The following is a 22,956-nucleotide window of genomic DNA, read 5'->3' as shown; positions in this document are numbered from 1 at the left end:
TGTACAACAAAACAAAAACCATTTACACTTGAGGGTTTGATTATGTTTTGATTTATCATCATTTACATAACTTTTACAAATAAATCAAACTCATTTTGGATAAAAAAAAGTAAAGACATCATACTTGCCCTCTTGCAGTTAAGTCTGTTTGAACAACTTTAGAAATTTCAATCAGTGAATAGTATGAGAAACAGGAATATTAAAAAAATATGATCTGAATGTGTATAACCTGTTTGCCCGGAGTTATTTCCCAAACAAAATATTGAAAAGTCTGAATCTATACAATAAATGTAGTTTGAGAAATGAAGTAACATAAATATGTTAAGAGCCCCTCCAAGGACTAGCCAATTAATTTCAAGACATAAAATATTCATACAAGAAAAATATCCCAGAGGATATCAATTAAGAGAAAAATAAATTGGAAGCAAAAGAATAAAAAAAAGGTGAGTAAATATTAATATAAACCACTATAGACAACATAAAATATTAGAAAATCCAAATGTTTCAAAATGTATAACATTTCAATATAAAAAAGTCAACTACACTATAAAAAGAGTAAATTGGAATAAAGGAAAGAGAATAGTTATATTTTGGGATATCTGCCTTTAGTGGAAGTGAAAAAGTTACATTTTTTAATAGAAAATATATGAATAGTCTGTACAGAAATTAGTAAAATTTTTCCACAAAAAATTATAATAATATGTAACACTCTTGCTTCCTTTGTCAGCACATATACTCAAAGAGGAATGGTACAAGAGTAGCCTGGCCCCTGTGTAAGGATGACATGCATTCTTGTGACTCATTCCATGTTTTTAAGATGGGAAGGAACATGGAAAGAATCCAGGAGGAAGAGACGGAGGTGAAATCATAATCTGTATGTATTATGTGAGAGAAATATATTGTCTTTTCTTTTGTTGGATATTTTCTTTATTTGCATTTCAAATGTTATCCCCTTTCCCAGTTTCCCCTCTGAAAACCCCCTATCCCATCCTCCCTCCGCTTACTTCTATAAGGGTGCTCCCCCACCCACCCACCTACTCCATCTCTCTGCCCTGGCATTCACCTACACTGGGACATTGAGCCTTCATAGGACCAAGGGCCTCTCCTCCCATTGATGCCTGACAATAAACATAAACACATGAAACACATACATACATGGAACATATATGTGGGATATACATAGACACATATGCATGTATGCAATACACACACACACACACGCATATAATCTTCTCCGTCTGTATATTGTTGCTGTTTTTCTATGATTCTTTCCGGGTATGACCATTGGTATTGAATAAAAACTTGGCCTGCTGTCCCGAGGAATACTGTTTCTCCAGTCTCAGTATTTTTTAGTTACCTAGAGTTCACTCTGAGTACCTAAGTCCTTGTGGGCTTTTCTTTGTTTATTTTGGCATTTCTATTACTATCTTGTTCTTCACCTCATTTTTATGCAGTCACATTGGTGAGACTTTCTGGGAGTAGCTTCTGACATTCCTAGAGGACAGAATCTCACAGCAAACTCCCTTATTTTCTGTCTTCTCTTCTGTGGTGTTTCCTGAGCCTTGAGTATAACAGAGCTATGTAGATGGATGCTTTGGGACTGCGCTCTATAATCTCATATTTTGATTGGCTGTTGTTTTCTGTAGTGGCCTTATGTTTAAAAGAACATGTCCCTTGATGAGGGCCGAGTATTACCTTTGAGGAAAAAAAAGTAATTTTCAGAGTGTAAGGAAAATATAAATATTGATCAATTGTGTATTTAGAGGAACAAAGAGAGGGCAAAATGGATTGATCGTACAGTTCTGTTTCAAAACCAACAGAAGGCATGCAGCATGCACAGCCAGAGCACAGAAAAAAGAAAGAGCTATCACATACTCCTCTCCTGCCAGCTCTCTGAGACACTTCTCCAGGGGCCCACAGAGAGTAACCAAAGACTTTAGAACAAAGGAAAACAATTAAGTGTATTTTTTCTCGAAGAATCTGTATCTATATAAACATATGGTATAGTATTGGTAAGAAGTAATGAGTATAAAAGGGAATAAAACAGCATCAAAAATGACCGCAGAGCCGGGCAGTGGTGGCGCATGCCTTTAATCTCAGCACTTGGGAGGCAGAGGCAGGCAGATTTCTGAGTTTGAGGCCAGCCTGGTCGACAGAGTGAGGTCCAGGACAGCCAGGGCTATAAAGAGAAACCCTCTCTCGAAAAACAAAACAAAAACAAACAAACAAACAAACAAAAATGACCGCAGAGTGCAACTGTTCCCTAGCTGCACACTGAAGGCAAACAAATAGCAATGCAGATGCAGAATTGAATTTGATTCATGGCATTTAGCATTGACAAGGTCAAGTATGATGCACTGATGTAAAATTAATGTCAAGTCAAAATGGACTTTTCATCTGGCTGGTACTTACTAATGCAAAGCATTTTAAAAAGAAGCCACTGGCAACACTTGGGAGAGATAATTCTGAAAGAAGAAATTCATGTCATTTATTATAAAGAGGAAAAATAAACCCTTGAGAATTTCTGCATTTAATTTTCAAGAATAAGAGTAAGATGCGAACAAATATTGGACAGACAGCAATAGTTAGTTCACCTGGAACTAGAAAAGTAAGTTAGTTTCTGTTAAGGTGAAATTGAACAGTTTTTTTTAATATTTATTTTTGCTTTTTGATATTTTCCTTTTGTGTACTGTTCAAAACTTAACCAAACTAACATAATGTCTTAAAAAGAAAATGGTAAACAGTGTAATTTATATTAATATTATTGACATTAGATAAGAGACAGGTCTCCAGTCAGGATTGTACTACCCATATTCCACATAAAACCCAGGATCTGTCACCAGTTTTTCATTTAGATCATGCAGAAATAAAAGGAGACCCTTCGGTGTGTTGACATGAAGGGAAGCTGCTCTGGCTTCTTGTCACTGTATCACCAAACTTAAAGGATCCTATTAAAAATGGGGTACAGAGCTAAACAAAGAACTCTCAACTGAGGAATACCAAATGGCTGAGAAGCACCTAAAGAAATGTTCAAAGTCCTTAGTCATCAGGGACATACAAAACAACCCTGAGATTCTACCTCACACCAGTCAGAATGGCTAGGATAAAAAACTCAGGGAACAGCAGATGCTGGAGAGGTTATGGAGAAAGAGGAACATTACTTCATTGCTGGTGGGACTGCAAGCTGGTAAAACCACTCTGGAAATCAGTTTGGCAGTTCCTCTGGAAATTGGACATAGTACTACCAGAGGACCCAGCTATACCATTCCTGGGCATATACCCAAAAGATGCTCCAACATGTAATAAGGACACATGCTCCACTGTGTTCATAGCAGCCTCATTTGTAATAGCCAGAAGATGGAAAGAACCCAGATGTCCCTCAGCAGAAGAATGGATACAGAAAATGTGGTGCATTTACACAATGGAGTACTACTCAGCTATTAAAACCAATGAATTCATGAAAACTTAGTCAAATAGATAGAACTAGAAAATCTCATTCTGAGTGAGGTAACCCAATCACAAAAGAACACACATGGTATGCATTCTCTGATAAGTGGATATTAGCCCAGAAGATCTGAATACACAAAGTACAAACCACAAACCACAAGAAACTCAAGAAGAAGGAAGACCAAATTGTAGACACTTGGGTCCTTCTTAGAAGGAGGATCAAAATACCCATGTAAGGAAATACAGAAATGAAGTGAGGAGACTGAAGGAAAGGCCATCCAGAGATTTTCCCACCTGGGGATCCATCTCATATACAGGTACCAAAACCAGACACTATTGTGGATGTAAACAAGTGTTTGCTGACAAGAGCCTGATATAGCTGTCTCCTTAGAGGCTCTGACAGTAACCGACTAGTAGAGAAATGGAGGCTCACAGCCATCCATTGGACTGAGTACAGGGTCCCCAATGGAGCAGTTAGAGAAAGGACCCAAGGAGGTGAAGGGATTTGCAGCTCCATAGGAGGAACAACAATATGGACCAACCAGTACCACCAGAGCTCTCAGGGACTAAACTACCAACCACAGAGTACACATGGAGGGACTCATGGCTCCAGCTGCATATGTAGCAGAAGATGGCCTTGTGGGACATGAATAAGAAGAGAAGCCCTTGTTCCTGTGAAGGCTTGATGCCCCAATGTAGCAGAATATCAGGACAGGGAAGCAAAGAAGAAATTTGTGGGTTAGTGAGCAAGGGCAGGGGTGATGGTAGAGGGATGTTTCAGAGGGGAAATGAGAAAAGGGAATAACATTTGAAGTGTAAAAATAAAATATAATAATAATAATAATAATAATAATAATAATAATAATAATAATGATAGCATCTAGTTACACCAAAACTAGAGAAACTCATAGTCCCTGAAGTAATCCCTTGTGAGCATTTCCTGAAACTTCTAAAGGTATTAAAATTAGACAAACATTATTTTTTAATTTTGGAACTAATAGATTTGTATGTATATATACTTTGATAAATAGCTTTTAATAATCAATGTCCAGAATGATTTTCAAATGTGTGATACAGTGTCACATGAACTATGAAAGCTTATACATGTGTAATCTTTGTTTACCTAAGCACAAATTATAGTCCTGTAACAAGAACATCTGCTACAAAAACTGATTGAGGGAAGCATCTAAAGAGTCCATAGGGAGGCTTCTATAGCCAGACTAGAAAGTGCATTCTTAGGTTTACATATGTAGCAAGACCCAAGGAGACAATTTTTTCTTCATCTTGTTACAATGCAGGGAAATACAGCCAGTATACAAAGTTAGAATTCAAGATTGTGGCAGCAGTAGAAATTTACAAGCCTGATCATTTATTAATGAGTTTTTTTATATACAAGCAACATAATAATATGCATTAATTAATTCTTATATTTTATGTAATAAAATTCTAATAATGGTGTACTGAATTAGAGTGTTTACCCAACAGTCCATATGAATAATAGAAGATATCCCATTATAATATAGTAAGATAAAAATATACTTAAAAATCATGAAATCCACATTATCAATGTACAATGATGAACTGATAAAATTATATTTTAAGAAGCAACAGTAGTGGCTAAAGGTAAGGCAGATGTACCACATATAGGAAGAACATAAGAAGATCTTTCACTTTTACCAAATAAACATAACCTAGTCCTCTCCTATTTTTTTTTTTTTTTTGCTTCTGAAAAAGTTAATTGTCTTTGGGGTGCCAGTAAAAAACAAGAAGCAATTGACTAACTTCCCATATAGATTATAACTGCTCTTCTTACTTTTTCAGAAGCCTGCTATGTTTTGAGACTTGAAGAATTTCCATGTGTATGAATAATATACCAAACTTGTTTCATATAAAGATGGAAAAATATTTCAACTTTAATTTTGGAGTATCTAGGGAGAGCTGAGAAAAGTTAATGGGTTTGCATATCGATGACTGAGAAAATAAGTTTAAGTAGTTTGGATTAGCTGTCTCTTTAATATCATTTCCAAATCTACGTTTGTTCATTACTTCAATAAAGAGATTTCATGACTCAGCTTCACTGGCATAGTAAATCAAAAGCAAAATATTTTCAAAGAGACTAAATTTCTTCACAAATGAGAAGGTGGCATATATATATATAATATATTATATTATAAATATTATGTATAATATATAATGTAATATGTATGTATATATATATATATATATATTATACAATGTTTAATGGCAAAATCAGTAATTCCACATTGCAAGGTTTGTGTTTGACAAGTTGTGTCAAAATATCCATGCTCAGATGCCCAGATTTGACTTTTCCCTTGTAAGAAATCACAAGACAAGTTAGAATTAAACATAGTTGGAGTTTGTGAAGGAGAAATTTTTAAGGTAAGCATGGAGTTTGCTAAGATAAAAATTTGTTTTCAATGGGCAGAAAGAAGCTGGAAGACAGGGACAGAGAATTCTCTTCTGCTGTAAAAAAATAAATTCATCATGAAATTTGTGGGAAAATAAACAAAATTAGAAAGTACTCTCCTGAGTAAGGCGAGCCAGGCACAGAAATTCACATGCTGCTTGTTTTCTGTTAAAGATCAGAGCTTCTGAACCTTAGGTATCTTGAGTAATTGCAGAAACCAGAAAAGGTTAAAAGGAACTACAAAGTTGGGAAGAGGGGTTCTGGAGAGGGAAATAGTAGGACTCAAGTACTATGAACTGGAAAAGTAAATATGGAGGTATTTCACTAGACTGGTGGTAGAAAGGGAGAAGGAGGGAGGGTGACTAAATAATGCTAAAGATTTTAGGGAAGGCCTTACAAAAAGAAGTAGAAGCAACTAAAGAACAACAGGAGTGGGAATTGTCATTCTTAGGCCAGAGCATACCAACTGGGGATTCAATAGCATGTGGTAAGCCTGATAACATAAATATCACTAACACTACACAGACTGAGTAGGTTATATTTAGAAAATATGTATACTGACACAGTATTTGCATGTTAAAACAATTAATGAAATTAATAAGGATATGAATTTAAAAGAAAGAAAAAATGTGTATATGGGCTAGTTAGAAGGGAGGACAAGAAAGGGATAATGATGTATATATTTTATAATTTCAAATATAGAGTGAATGATTTGAAGATATGGAATATGTAAGTTTATATAAATTTGTACATGTTTATATTCTCATAATCTATATTTATAGTTTTTGCATATATATTTATATGTGTATATTCTCAAAATAATATAGCTTATCGCTGTTGCAATTAAGCTCCCTGACAGAATTTGAAACTATGACCCTATTTCAGAGGATACCATACATTGTAGATTAAAAAAAAATCTTAGAGGAAAGTAGCTGGAATTGACCCCTACTTCTCCTCTATAAACACTACCTCTTACAGAATCAAAGGGTAATATGCAAGTTGCAAAGAGGAAAGAAAATCAATCGTCTTACCTAGGTGTAAAGGTTATGAATCAAAAGTGTGCCAAGTATTCCAAGATACCCTGAGTGATGCAAAGGGGCACTTGTATCTTCAGAACAATCAGCCGCTGCTTAATTGAACTTAAGTTTGACTCAGTAGGAAAGACTTAATGCCTAGTATTAGATACCTAGTCAAATAATGAGGTGATAGGTGTCAACTAATCAGAGTAAACCCACATAGACATAAACAGACATAGACAGACACAGAGAAATATGACAAAGATAAAAATAAAGATACAGACAAATAGAGATGATATATAGATATAAATAATAAATAGATAATAGATGAAAGATAGATAGATAGATAGATAGATAGATAGATAGATAGATAGATAGATAGATAGATGTGGAGATGGATTTCCATCAGGTTGATGATGATGCAGAAATCAGTGTATAGGGTCCAGTTAATATAGGGGACTATATTCAATTGTGAACAAGGCCATGGTCTATTTTGTATCAAGAGAGAGAGAATACATGATATCAAAAGGAGTTTTGCAGTTAGATTCTGAAAGTCAGAAAAGTTTTTCTTCTCCATGACTGATAAGATTAGGAGAAAAGGAATGTTAAAAACTAGGACAGAATATACAAAACTGGAAGACTGACAAATTTATTTAGTATGTAAAATAAAAATGATTGCTAGAATATGCAAAAATTCTTTTGATATTGATCACTCAGGGAAAATTTCTAATTTACATCTTAGTCACAATAAGTAAAAACACCATTCCAGTTTACTTTTAATGCAAGATTTATATTTCAATATTTCATCCTATATTGAGACAAAGTTAGCTTATAATGCTTTACCAAACAACTTGAAATAAGTAGCTTTAAGTTTCAAAGGTTGTTTGTCTATGGATTTACCTTTAACTTCTTATTGGATTTATATACATGGAGTCTTTTATCTTTAGCATCTCTGTTCTTTTTTTTTTCTTTTTTTTAATTAGATGTTTTCTTTATTTACAATATTTCCTTTCCCAGGTTGCCCTCAAAATAAAATAAAATAAAATAATAAAAACTAAAACAAACCCCTGTTCCCTTCCCCCTCCCCTGCTCACCACCTACACCCTCCAGCTTACTGGCTCTGGCATTCCCCTATACTGGGGCATAGAACCTTCACAGGGTCAAGGGCCTCTCCTCCCATTGATGACCAACTTGACCATCCTCTGCTATACATGTGCTGCTGAAGTCATTAGCTCCACCGTGTATACTCTTTGGTTGGTGGTTTAGTACCTGGGAGCTCTGAGGTACTAGTTAGTTCATATTGTTGTTCGTCCCATGGAACTGCAAACCCTTCAGCTCCTTCGGTCCTTTCTTTAGTTCCTTCATTGGGGACCCTGTGCTCACTCAGTCCAATGTATGGCTGTGAGCCTCTACTTCTGTATTAGTCAGATACTGTCAGAGCCTCTCAGGACACAACTATATCAGGATCCTGTCAGTCAGCATTTGCTGGCATCCACAATAGTGTCTAGATTTGATGGTTGAATATGGGAAGGATTCCCAGGTGGAGCAGTCTCTGAATTGTCCTTCCTTTAGCCTCTGCTCCATACTTTGTCTCTGCAACTCCTTCCATGGGTATTTTGTTCCCCCTTTTAAGAAGTAACAAAGTATCCACACTTTGGTCTTCCTTCTTTTTGAGTCTTTTTTGTGGTTTGTGGTTTTTCGTTTCGTATTCCAATCTTCTGGGCTAATATCCACTTATCAGAGAGTGCATACCATGTGTGTTCTTTTGTGATTGGGTTACCTCACTCAGGATGATATTCTCCAGATCCATCCATTTACCTAAGAATTTCAGAAATTCATTGTGTTTTAATAGCTGAGTAGTACTCCTTTGGGTAGATGTACAACATTTTCTGTATCCATTCCTCTGTTGAGGGGCATCTGGGTTGTTTCCAGTTTCTGGTTATTATAAATAAGGCTGCTATGAACATAGTGGTGCATGTGTCCTTATTACATGTTGGAGCATCTTCTGGGTCTATCTATGCCTAGGAGTGGTATAACTGGGTCCTCTGGTAGTACTATGTCCAATTTCTGGAGGAACTGCCAAACTGATTTCCAGAGTGGTTGTACCAGCTTGCAATTCTACCAGCAATGAAGGAGTGTTCCTCTTTCTCCTCAATCTCACCAGCATCTGCTGTCACCTGAGTTTTTAAACAAAGACACAGTGAGACTAACAGAAGTTATGATACAGCTTCTCTGTTCTTTAAATGAGACAGGCAGTTGGCCTTAGGAAGTGTGTCAGCAGGTAAGCAGTGATTGATTCACAAGCCTGAGGTCTCTCCCTCTCTCTCTCCTTCTCCTTGTCCTTCTCTCTCCCTCCCTCTCCCTCTCCCACTCTCTCCCATACCTCTATCCCTATCCTTGTCCAGCAAAACCCAGCCAGCATTGGAAATTATATCTCTAGAGGAAAGAAAGAAACAAACAGTATCACCAAGTACCTCTTGAAATTTTAGTGGTCTCCATATAAAGGAAGCAAGTCAGTTCTGTTCACATTTCATTGGAAATAATCCTAAGAAGAAATGTAATTTCAAATGGATAAGAAAGTACAAACATTCAGAGTAACTAAAAAAGCAAAGAAGCTAGCACATTTGTTAAAAAGAAATCTAGTGTGTAAAATAGGAGGCATGGAAACTTCTTATTGGGTAAATGTCAAAGCTCTGAGGTAAACATTAATTTTTCTGTGAGGCTTACTGGTTAGAAAAATTAATTTACTTTCCCAATTTCTTATATCAACTAAACATCAAAGACAAATTTGAAATTCAAACTGCCTTTTAGCATTTGGTTGAAAATAAGTTAAAAATGGAGTAAGATTCCTTGTATATTTAGCTGAATGTAAATTTTGTTATAAATTTGATTCCAGCTCTCTTGAAAATAAATCCAACATTTATGTGCTCCCATAATTACTTCCAATCAGTGTGTTATAAATATGTAAAGGTTTCACCCATCTATCACTTAACCTCTCTGGTATTAAGCTCTTCAGTTAAAATGACAAACAAATTTTAAGGAGGGGTTGACTCGTAAGACATTTCTAAGGCAGGATAAAAGCCACAGACAAGTCTTCTAACATTTCTAGAATTTTAAAATATTATTCCTCCTTCTACTGAAAAGAGTAGTCACTGTTCTCTCAAGTCAGAGAACACTGAACAGAGTACTAATAGCCTGAAAGGGAACAAACTGTGGTTGTTATGGAGCCTCACTTCCTAGTGATAATCATAGAAAGGGTTTACCCATAATAGTGAGGAAGTAACAGAAAGGGAAAGATAGTTGATTAGATATGTATCTGAAAACATTGTTTCAGCTTGTAATAATACATTGTCTTTATCCTTCTGTTCAAGTGATTATTTTGAATATCTTTGCAATTATAAAAAAAAAATGTGAGAAACTGAAACACATCACATATCCAAAGACTACAATCATATACTTTTATGACAGTCCTCAAAAAAGCTGAAAAATATTACAGCTTATGCCTTTTAGCATTGCTTCAGATTGTGAGAGTCTGCCCGGATGATGGTCCTTGGAACTACAGTTGGAAAAGTTTCCCTTTTCCATGTGGTGAGAGACTGTGGGCTACTTACCTTCAACTAATCCTATAGGTGGAAATGAAATGGACATTATTTCAAATTCATTTTCTTTGTAAGTGCGTCACAGTGTCCAAAACAGAATGTTGAGTATGATCATAGCAATAGGTCACTTGTCAGAATGATAAGACAAAAATTTCTCTATGATCTTCAAATATGCCACCCAATATGTGCAAAGAATAACCTACAACAAGGAGTGGAAAATAGTTATACCTGTAAATTAAGCACAAATATGTTTGATCTAAGAGGCTTATTTGCAAATTTGGAAGTTATTTTAGTTCAACTCTTGAGAATTTTATCTCAAAGTCAGTTTAAAGATACTGGAAGTTTGAATGGGAGCATATCTCATTGGTAGATTGTACAGACATTAAAGTAGTGTATTATCACGAATCTTATTTCTTGCCAGGGGTGGTGGCACATGCCTTTAATGGGAGAGCAGAGGCAGGCAGATTTCTGAGTTCAAGGACAGCCTGATCTACAGAATGAGTTCCAGGACAGCCAGAGCTATACAGAGAAACCCTATGTCAAAACAAAACAAAACAAAACAAAACAAACAAGAATGTTATTTCTTTATTTAGTCCTTCGTTCAGAGGTAAGTGCATGTTCATTGAATAACTTTAGCATGTACATTCCTAACTCTGTGAGTCTTCTATAGCTCCATATACAGTGGGGCACTAAGAGGTTACCAATTCAATCATTCATCTATGTATTTTATTCTGAAAAATGGGAAAAATAGTTTTCCCAACTTGGTATCCAATTTCAAATGATCAACCCTGAAAATATACATGCAAGTGACATTATATGTTCTGGGCAGATTGTAATTTAATATTTAGGAATATATATTTGAACATAAATACACACATGTGTATAACAACAATTAATTTAAAGGGAGACAATGAAAATTTTAAAGAATACAAAGGTGGAGGGGGGATGCATCAGTCTTGAATGATGAAAATAGAACAGGGAAATCTGTAATTATATTACAATCTCAAAAATGAAAGAAATAATTTTTAAGCTGAATGTAATATGTTAAATAAATTATAATAGCAATTCTTAAGTTTTCATTCTCAGACTATCAAAAGAACAAATATAGAAGTCACAGGAAATCCATTTAATATATGTTATAAAAAGGAAGGAATGACTGGGTGATGAGCAGCGATTCTATATTTTATATCTTAAGTGAGCTTTCCATGTTCGGCAATCTCTACTAATGCATTAAGTTATGACAGGCCTTAATTAATGGAGAGTGCCCTTTTCCTGATATTGAGAGTCTAATAATACTTTACCTTACATGAGGATGAGAGTAAAGAATTACCTAAAATCTTGAATAAGATTTAATAAAAAATGTCATTACCTTCAATAATAATGGATGACTTGTTTTGAAGTTCATTGTCACAATACCCATATAGAATCAAACACAAATAAATCTACTTAATAGATTGTCTATTGAGAGCTGTATCAACTCCTAAAAATAAGCAGCAATGAAAAGTTACTTGAGAAATAACCATTTGTATATAAAAAAATCACATATAATTTTAAATTACAAGCCTAATTACATATTACTTTTTAAAATATTATTTCATAGAACTACTGTGTATAGGTAGAAAATAAATTAGAAATGTACATAAGTGTGAAAGATTAAAAGCTTGGAGTAATATTTTGGGACTTTTATCTACTTTTTAAGAGCAATTGTATATTGTTAAAAGGATATGTTTAAGTGAATTCCATTACTAGCAATATATCAGCTTCAACGTATGTGCTGAAGAATATAACGGAGAGGTAGCAATATTGTATTTTTTCCTTCAGAGCAGACATGGGAGTTGTTCAGAGGTCTATTATCTCCAGAATGTTGAATATTAATTTTCAGAAAATGAGAATAAGATTTAGAGTTCTCATCTGGTCACACAATATTGAAATAGTGTCTAGACTTGCTGATTGGCATCAGAGTGTCTGTTTCTCATTAAAATGAAATACTCTAGTTAAACACAAGAGTAGTTTAGTCTTCAAATGAGATTTTATATTCAGAGTTGATATAATATGGTTCTCTTCTCACTAAAGTCTATTATCACTTTGTCAAATTATGATACAAGATAACATAAATCTAGTTATAGGGACTTGAAGTCAAGATTTGGTAGGATTTAACACCTTTTATGCTGGAAAAACTTTTCTTGCTACTCCATACCTTCTACTATGTCACTCATAGACGAGTACTTGATACACAATTACTTAGTAGTTCAGATTGTGAACTGTGTCCCCTTACTCACTGAGGTAATTTGAACTATACCATTCCCCTCCTCTACTTGTAAAATGTTGCCCTTATTATTTCGATAATATGATGGTTTCATCCCTTTCATAAAAATATATAACTTGACTATTCTTTATATCCTATCGCTAGTGAATAATAAACTGTACTAATTTTTAAAATATAATTACTAGTTTCTGTTGCAGAAATTAAATATTTTGTGTGCTTCAATCTTTTGGTATTTTACACCATTTACTCAATCAAACTGCACACTGTAAACAAAGGCAAAAGCATTTTGTCTCTAGTGACTTATGTTATATTTTATTCATTGGCACATAGGAGCTTAAAATTATTATTGAATTGATTACTTTAATTATGCAATTTATCTACATAAGCATTACAACAGTTTCTTTTTTGGCTCAGGGCTATTCTTTTAAATGTCTTCTTAGTAAATATGACTTGCAGAAATGAATTCCTTACACCTTTTATTTATTCTGTCAGCATAACAGAAGCAAAATTTTCACTTATAAACTGTATTTTCAGTTAGAGGTTAATGAAAAATTCGTTCTTGTACTTTGGAATGTTCTTAGTACTGAAATCTCCCATTAATAATACAATCTCAGTGAACAACAATAGATGTTTTACAACCTGACATTAGCCCATTCTGCTCGATTCACAACATCATTATGTGGACTTGGAAGCATTTCGTAGGAGGTTCCATGTGAGACTTGAGGTTGTGGTGGTTGGAACTTCCTCTCAGAGACAAAGAGGAGGCATGGGATCAGGAACTGTGGGATTGGGAACCAGGAGGTGAGCAATGGGTGCACTGTAAAAAAAAAAAGTAATAATAGTAATAAAAAAGAGAGTTTAACTTCACTAATTATTCTTTCCAAAATGAAATAAAAATCTTGAATTGCAGAATAAACTCCACTGAGTTGAGATCATTTCTGATTTAGTTGGTTAAGGGGAGATCTCTTATGTTTTGTTCAAATATAGATTTTGTAGCAAATAATTGAAAAATAAAGATGTCAGTGACTTTAAGTAAATATTTCTGATAACTGAATTTCCTAAATTAAAGCACTTGCAAGTACAAATATTGCTGTTAATACTTCAAATAAATGTAAGTACTGAATGTAGGCTCTTAAATGTACATTATTCTTAAATATATAGAAGTAATATTAATTATGAAGTTGCATATTAACTAGTGGGAGTTGGGACATTTAGCTTTACTTCTTGGCAAAGGTTCTGAATAATCCAAATTTTATAACTAGTAATCAAGAAGGGGATGTAAGGCAGGAAATAATATTAAATTTGTAATTAATAGCATTTTGTATATTGGTTGAGTTTTGTGTAAAGAATTCTTTAGGGGATGTTGCTATCACAGTATCAAATCTATCTAAGTAAAGACAAATTCATTACATTTTAGCTCAGAATGTTTATGTAAATAAAAGTTCTAGGCATTAATTTTATTATGATTAAGACTAAGACCCAATATTGTTTAGATTCATTCATGGGTTCCTTTTACTTCCCTGTGTAAAAAGCAAACAGTATAACTAATGGCAGTAACTGTGTCCCTGATTTCAGTGCTTGTTGAAAGCAAAAACATACAAAATAAATCCACTGAGAAAATTGCATTTGTATAACATAGTGCAGATTTAAAATAAGCAAAAATGCAGAAGACATTTTCAAAGGGAATGATGTTATAGGGGAAAAAACACTGAAGTAAGCAACTTATTTCTCTTTATTCAAATGCCATCACTTGAAAAATAATCACTTATGCTTCTGACACTGAGCAAGCAGTGACATTTGGGGCCATATTAAATTATCATGGTTGCAAAATGCCCTTGTGCTACTTTTACCTGGTTGCATAAGTGTATAGCCATCATGCAAGCCTGAGACACCATGCAGATTTCCAGAGTGAGATAATTGATGTAGGTAACTTAGAGGGCAAGACAAAACTTTTGTAATTTGTGATAGAGAATGCTGTTTGCTTGTTTTCAATAATTAATGTTATTGTTTAATTAAAGTATAATATTTATATATACATGTATATACATACATCCAGGTGAATATAGGGGGATGATTTGTTGACCAAGACAATGATCAACTTAAAGTATTTAATAAATATATCTACCATTTTATTTATTTTTTTATTTTGTGGTGAATACACTAACAATGTACTCAGATGTATACACACACACACACATATCTCATGAAATACAAATAGCTATTTTGTCTATCTAGCTCTAACCTACTGCCTAGAGATAAACTCTTATAAATCTTCTCTACTAATTTGCATGAAATAAACATTTTTTAGATGCTATGTGTACAATAAAATACAGTATTTGTGTTACTTTTGCGGGCTAATGTGTCTTAGTCTGAGATCCTCTAGGTTCTTCATATTGTCAGGAATGATAGAATTTTTATGCCTTTGATGACTTAGATAAAATGGCAATTATTTTTTATTAGATATATTCTCTATTTTCATGTCATATGATGTCTCATTTCCCAGTTTCCCCTCTGAAAAAAAGAAAAAAGATTCTGTTCCCTCCCCTCTCCCCCTGCTCACCAACTGACCCTCTCCCACTTCCCGGCCCTGGCATTGCTGTACACTGGGGCAATAGAAACTTCACAGGGCCAAGGGCCTCTCCTCCCATTGATGACCAACTTGGCCATTCTCTGCTATATATATGCTGCTGGAGCGATGAGTCCCACCATGTGTACTCTTTGGTTGGTGGTTTAGTCCCTGGGGAGCTCTGAGGATACTAGTTAGTTGATGTTGTTGTTTGTCCTAAGGGACTGCAAAAGGACTCCTTGGGTCCTTTCTCTAACTCTTTCATTGGGGACCCCGTGATCAGTCCAATGGATGGCTGTGAGCCTCTACTTCTGTGTTACTCGGGTACTGTCAGAGCCTCTCAGAAGGTAGCTATATCAGGCTCCTATCAGCCAGCCCTTGCTGACATCGACAATGGTGTTTGGATTTGATGACTGAATAAGGATTCCCAGGTGGAGCAGTCTGTGGATTGTCCTTCCTTCAGTCTCTGCTTCATAGTTTGTCTCTGCAACTCCTTCCATGACTATTTTGTCCCTCCTTTTAAGAAGGAACAAAGTATCCACACTTTGGTCTTCCTTCTTTTTGAGTTTCTTGTGGTTTGTGGGTTGTACTTTGTGTATTCCAATATTCTGGGCTAATATCCACTTATCAGAGAGTACATACCATGTGTGTTTTTTTGTCATTGGGTTACCTCACTCAGGATGATATTCTCTAGATCCATCCATTTACCTAAGAATTTCATAAATTCATTGTTTTTAATAGCTGAGTAGTACTCCATTGGGTAGATGTACCACATTTTCTGTATCCATTCCTCTGTTGAGGGACATCTAGTTTTTTTCCAGTTCCTGGCTATTATAAATAAGGATGCTATGAACATAGTGGAGCATGTGTCCCTATTACATGTTGGAGCATCTTCTGGGTATATTCCCAGGAGTGGTATGGCTGGGTATTAGTACTACATCCAATTTCCATAGGAACCCTGAAACTGGTTTCCAGACTGGTTGTACCAGCTTGTAATCCCACCAGCAATGAAGGAGTCTTCCTCTTTCATCACAACCTTGCCAGCATCTGCTGTCAACAGAGGTTTTATCTTAGCCATTCTGACTGGTGTGAGGTGGAATCTCAGGGTTGTTTTGATTTGCATTTCCCTGATGACTAAGGATTTTGAACATTTCTTTATGTGCTTCTCAGCCATTTGGTATTCGTCAGTTGAGAATTCTTTGTTTAGCTCTGTACCTCATTTTTTTAATAGGGTTATTTGGTTCTCTGAAGTCTACTTCTTGAGTTCTTTGTATATATTGGATATTAGCCTTCTATCAGATATAAGATTGGTAAAGATCTTTTCCCAATTTGTTGGTTGCCATTTTGTCCTATTGACAGTGTCTTTTGCCTTACAGAAGCTTTGCAATTTTATGAGGTCCCATTTGTCAATTCTTGATCTTAGATCATAAGCTATTGGTGTTCTGTTCAGGAAATTTTCCCCTGTGCCCATGTGCTCCAGGCTCTTCCCCACTTTCTTTTCTATTATTTTCAGTGTATCTGGTTTGATGTGGAGGTTCCTTGATCCACTTGGACTTGAGCTTTGTACAAGGAGATAGGAATGGATCAATTTGCATTCTTCTACATGCTAACTGCCAGTTGAGCCTGCACCATTTGTTTAAAATGCTGTCTTTTTTTCCACTGGATGGTTTTAGCTCCTTTGTCAAAGATCAAATGCTATTTGTCTGCTTATAGACATATTTGGTTGTGACCATATCATTCGTCTTTTGAATAATGCTCAAAGCAAACTGTAGCGTGATTTCTTCTTGAATGATGCTTCTGTTTCCTTTTGCTATACACCAAGAAACGAGACTATGGAGTCCAGATTTCTAGTTTTGAATTTATTTTTCAGTTTTGAAGAAAGACCCACAATGTTTTTAGTGGCTTTACGAGCTTACACAACCACCATAGAATACCAACACTGGATCCACATTTTTCTCAACTGTGACATCACGTACTACTGCTTAAACTTTTAACAAGAGCCATTCTTACTCTAACAAAGAGATCTATACATTCAGCGTGGTTCTGACTTACATGTTCCCCACTACTGTTGCTGAGGACTAGAGATGTTTGTTTGTTTGTTTGTTGGCTTTGGCCATGTGTATGTCTTCATTTGAGAAATATGCACTGGAATCAGTAATCTGTTTTCAGTATGTTATTGGCTCTTTTGCTGTGAAGTTGTTTGGATCTCTTATATATTCTAGATAGCAGCACCTCACCAGTTCGCATATCTTAGATATTCTAGATATGCAGTTCTTTTTAAAGTAGTTTCTCCCATTCTATAAGTTGTCTTTCCCTTAGTTAATCATTTGCTATAAAGTAGTTTTTAAAAAATTGTAAATACTTTTTTTTTTTTTATAAAACTCTTCTTTCTTCAGCTGTTTATACAATATATAAAAAGCTTTGTCTAGGACAAACTCTTAGAGTATGTCCATGTTGTTTACCTCAAACCACTTCACAAGTTTGTATCTTGTTTTTTAAGTTGTGATTTTTACTGATATTTGGAGATTCTGGTATTGTTCTTTTGGTTTGGTTTGCTTTGTTTTTTGTTAGTTTGGTATCTCTTTTTCTTTTAATTTTTAATTTTTATTGGAAATAAAACTCTCATGCAATGACCCCAACCACAACATCCCCCTCCCCTCCACTTTTCCTTGCTATCCCAGTACACCCTCTGTCCGCCAGATCTACTCCTGGAGGCTCACATTTCATTCTCCTCTACATGCAATTTTCCTGAATTATACATTGAAACACTTTTTTTTTCAGTTTTATGTTCTCTACATCATTGCTAAAATTAGTTTGCGATTACTCCTAGACTCGGGATTCCATTCCAATGGCCAACATTTTAATAGCATGCCACGCTTGCCTTTAGTATACTCTGAAGAGAACAAAGAATCTAAAAGACGCAACTATATTGTCAATACAAATAGAAACTCTTACTATTTTACATAAACACAATTATTACGTTAATGAAAGTTTCATGTCTTTTACATTTATTTAACATTTGAAGAATATTTGTTATAGTAGATTTCCAGGGGAAAAGGAAGCTTAATTTTTAAATAAAATAAAGTGAAAATTCCATTTGACAAAATATGTAATATTGAATTTGAGTACTATCATTTTTGAAAGCACAGTGTATGTATAGAGAGAAATAGATTGCAACTGAGTATGAATGACACTTTGGCGAAACTTCAGGGAAAAAGTAAAGAGCTATCTATGTGTTAGTTTTATATCCTGGTGAAAGAGTTCTTGTTGCTTTTATGCATGAGGAAACATATTTGGGCTTCTGAACTTTCAGAAAATTTCAGTACATTATAACAGAAAAAGAATGAGAGAGCTATTAGTTCATAAGACGAGAAAGATGTAGTCTAAGGTGCCCATGTCTCTAAAAAATGAGGAAGTAGAGACAGTGCAACAAAAACTACTATAAACATCATCAAGCCTCATCCTAGAACCTTAATTTTTTTTATTAGATATTTTCGTTATATGTCACATGATATCTCCTTTCCCAGTTTCCCCTCGGAAAAAAAGAAAAACATATGATAAGATAAAAATAAAAAAGAAAAAGAAAAACAAAACAAAATCCCTGTTCCCTCCCCCTCCCCTGGCTCACCCACCTTCTCCTGCTTCCTGGTAATTCTTTCAGTTAGTCCTGTGTCTTATAGATTCTGGTACTTATGAAAATACCACCAGCTCAGGATGATATGTTCAAAACATGAGTGTGTGAAAGAGATTTCTAATTCAAAGCATATGAGATAAATCAACATACATACATTATATATATACATATATCTTATATATATCTTATATATCTTATTTATATCTTATCTGATATATATCATTTATATATGTATATATACATATATATATATATATCTTATCTTAGTGTCTATGTATCTTATATGTAGACTATGGGAAAGGAAAATATCAAATTATAGTATTAAAGCAAAATTAAAACTAATATGAGGCCAGGAGTTGTACTTCCAATTTTTTTAAAATATTAATATGACTCTGAGGAAGATTCATAATATTATTTGATTTAGTATTCATCACCCAATGGAGAACTTAGATTAGAATAAAAACATGAATTTACAAATATTAACAAACTTGAAATCAAGGAGATTCAATAGAAAAATCATCTTTACAGTGTCTCATATTTAATGCCAATCAAATGGAGAATTTTTTTATGTACACTACATTTTCTAAGCCTTTATTTCTTTGAAGATAACATATATAGACTGTCCAAATTATTGGGCTAAATTATGGCACCATCGATGTACATACAATGGATGGGAAACATATGGAGTAATTTGAAAATTTTGTAATTTGTTTTAACATTAAGATTTCCACATATTATTTACGCTGCTTAATTATTTGTGCATTGATTCAAACAGTAGGAGAGAAAACATTACATTACGATAACTTAGAATTTTATAGAAATTTATAGGCTGTATCAAAATCCAAAATATATACATATTACTTACACAGTATCATATTACACTTGCTAGGCTGGCCTCACACTTATATGATCTTATATCAACTGTGAGAATTATTTTTGTTTGTTTGTTTTTATTTCAACAGTTTTTTTTTTTTCTTGGTTTTTTGAGACAGGGTTTCTCTGTATAGCCCTGGCTGTCCTGGAACTCACTCTGTAGACCAGGCTGGCCTCGAACTCAGAAATCCACCTGCCTCTGCCTCCCAAGTGCTGGGATTAAAGGCGTGCGCCACCACCGCCCGGCTTATTTCAACAGTTTTATTCATATTATATTTTATCTGGTTAAGGTTTTGTCTACAAGCTGTTATGGCGACCAGAGGAGGGCCCCAGAGCCTCTGAATCAACAGTTACAAGTGGTTGATAGCTCCCCTGTGTGTGCTGGTGACTTAAGCAGAGTTCTCTGAGATAGCAGTGATTGCTTCTGCAGCTGAGTTCCTACAGACTAAATCTTTAAGAAGAAGCTCTTTGTTGTCTTTCCTTCTCTGATAAGGAAACACTTATGTTTGATCTCTCCTCTCCTCTGGCCCTGGTCATCTGTTCTGATCAGTCCAATGCAGACACGTTTCTCCAAAGAAACTCAGTTGGCCTGTGCTTAGGGCCAGCCCCTAAATTGACATCAGTTTGCAAGACATCAGACAAAAATCAAACAAGAACATCAACAGGGTAGGTGTCAGGTGGAGTGTCCCAGACTGCTGTGCTGCCCTTCCCCCACCCACTCTGTTAACATATTACAGGTGTTTTAAATCTTCATCCACCACGCTGCCTTTCCCCAGATTCACAATAAATGCTCCTGCAGTAGCATTGTCTAACCAGAAGTTAGTAACACTAGTTGTTGCTGTTGGAAGAGAGATGTAGGTCGTAGCTGGTTAGCTCCTGAGATCACTTTAGGCTCCAAGAAAGGACACTGTGCAGAAGCCAGGGAGTGGAACCCCTCAGCCACCAAATGGGGATGTGATTCCACCATTGTCTCAGAAGCATGAAGTGCAGTGAAATCCAGGGCCTGAGTCTTCAGCTGCTGTGTGCTGTGGAGCTCAGCCAGGATGAGTGTGCAGCATCCTCCACAGAGAGGTTCCTGCAGAGGGCATCCTCACTCACGACATTCAAGCTCTCCAGGCTATACTTGTCAGCAGCTGCCAGCACACCAGTAGCCTTGGAGTGGCTGTGGCGGTGTGGTGCCTTCACCTTCCCAGGGTAGATGAAGCCCATCATCTCCTTGAAGACTTGGGGATCCAGGTCATGGATCTCAAGGCAGTTTGTAAGGCTCTCCTCAATTTCATGTTCACGTTCAAAACATGGCTCTGAAAACTGGAGGGCAAGCCGCTAGGATGGCCTTGAAGATCCTGAATTCTTTGCCAACTACCAACAGGGAGCAGTCTGTGAACAGGGAATTCTCCACAGCTCCCCCAGAGCGTCTGTCAACATGTGCCTTGGATCCTTGATTGCAGGTGGCACGATCCATCCAGGCATGCTCAAGACGGCTCGCACAATGTTCACCTTGCAACAGATGGTGATCTGGTCTTCAGGGAGAAGCCAAGGCCGATGGGAGAGAAGATCTTGAAGGAGGAACATTTTGAATCCCCTGTGTAGGTATTGCAGAAAACTTACGATACTGTGGCTCTTCATACTTTGATATTTCTCTCCTTGGGAATTTATGATCCAGAACTTGAACTTTGCCCAAATTGAGCTCTCTGGACAGCTGAGCAATACCAGGTAAATTGACAAGTAATCTTTGCTTTCTTCATCAAGCCCGTTTGAGTGAACTCTCAAACACCATTCCACTTCCTCATTGGCCTCTAAGGAGAACACTGGACTTGTAATCTTTTTTCAAATTCCACCCATGGAAAATAAAAAGTTGATAATGGTCCACTCATACCAGAATTTCTGAACACCGTTCTATATGGAGTGCCAGCTCTTGGCTTCCATGTCCCCTGACATTTCTGCTGGAGGTAGTTTGAAGGTTAAAGTTGATTTAGTCAACCAAGTTTGAAGTCTCAGGTATTCTTTAGTATATGTTGGAATTCTGAAGAAGTACGGTCTAATTAATGCCAGTGAAGAAATGGGCTTGCTAGTAAGATGAGGGCTAGCAGGCAAAGACACAAAGCTTCCTTCTGCATTTGCTTATATAGGCCTCCAGCAGAAGGTGTGGCCCAGTTAAGGGTGTGTCTTCTAAATTTATGATTTGGATTAAAGGTGTGTGTTTTCCTGCCTAAAGACTCAGATTAAAGGAGTGTGTGTGTGTGTGTGTGTGTGTGTGTGTGTGTGTGTTTAATTAGATTTTTTTATTTACATTTCAAATGTTATCCCCTTTCCTCATTTTCCTTCTGAAAACACCCTATTCCACCCCTCCTCCCCCTGCTTACAAACCCACCCACTCCTGCTTCCCTGTCCTGGCATTCCTCTACATTGGGGGCATCAAACCTTCACAGGACCAAGGGCCTCTACTCTGTTACATATGCGGTTGGAGACATTAGTCCCTCCATGTGTACTCTTTGGTTGGTGGTTTAGTCCCTAGGAACTCTGAGGGTACTAGTTAGTTCATATTGTTGTTCTTCCTATGGGGCTGCAAAGCCCTTCAGCTCCTTGGATCCTTTCTCTAGCTCCTCCATTGAGGACCCTGTGCTCAGTCCAATGGATGGCTGTGAGCATCCACTTCTATATTTGTCAGGCTCTGGCAGAGTCTCTCAGGAGACAGCTATATCAGATTCCTGTCATCAAGCACTTGTTGGCATCCACAATAGTGTTTAGGTTTGGTAACTGTATATGGGATGGATCCCTAGGTGGGACACTCTCTGGATGGCCTTTCCTTCAGTTTCTGCTCCAAACTTTGTTTCTATATCTCCTCCCATGGGTATTTTGTTCCCGCTTCTAAAAAGGATTGAAGTATTCACACTTTGGTCTTCCTTATTCTTGAGTTTCTTGTGGTTTGTGGATTGTATTTGGGGTATTCCTGAGCTTCTGGGATAATATCTATGTATCAGTGAACATTTCTTTAGGTGTTTCTCAACCAGTCAAGTTTCGTCATTTGAGAATTCTCTGATTTTGAGTGGTACAGAAAAGTCTGCATTCCATGTAGGACATCTCAAAGACACCCTCACAAATGAAGGGATGACTTGTAGCTAAACCA

The 22,956-nt window shown here is 36.0% G+C and overlaps 1 non-coding gene and 1 pseudogene across 1 annotated transcript; one reads left to right on the top strand and one right to left on the bottom strand.

Moving 5' to 3' along the window:
• The first annotated feature begins 711 nt into the window (after positions 1-711).
• LOC116085468 lies at positions 712-814 on the top strand. The gene has a single exon (XR_004116574.1). It is a non-coding gene; the product is annotated as a U6 spliceosomal RNA (small nuclear RNA).
• Positions 815-20,637: 19,823 nt separating this feature from the next.
• Positions 20,638-21,767, bottom strand: LOC116084225 (annotated as a pseudogene).
• Positions 21,768-22,956: the final 1,189 nt, after the last annotated feature.

Source organism: Mastomys coucha, unplaced genomic scaffold, assembly GCF_008632895.1.
Source record: "Mastomys coucha isolate ucsf_1 unplaced genomic scaffold, UCSF_Mcou_1 pScaffold9, whole genome shotgun sequence".
Lineage (NCBI taxonomy): Eukaryota > Metazoa > Chordata > Mammalia > Rodentia > Muridae > Mastomys > Mastomys coucha.
The sequence above is the reverse complement of the archived record's forward strand: the minus strand, read 5'-3'. Positions and strand labels throughout refer to the sequence as shown.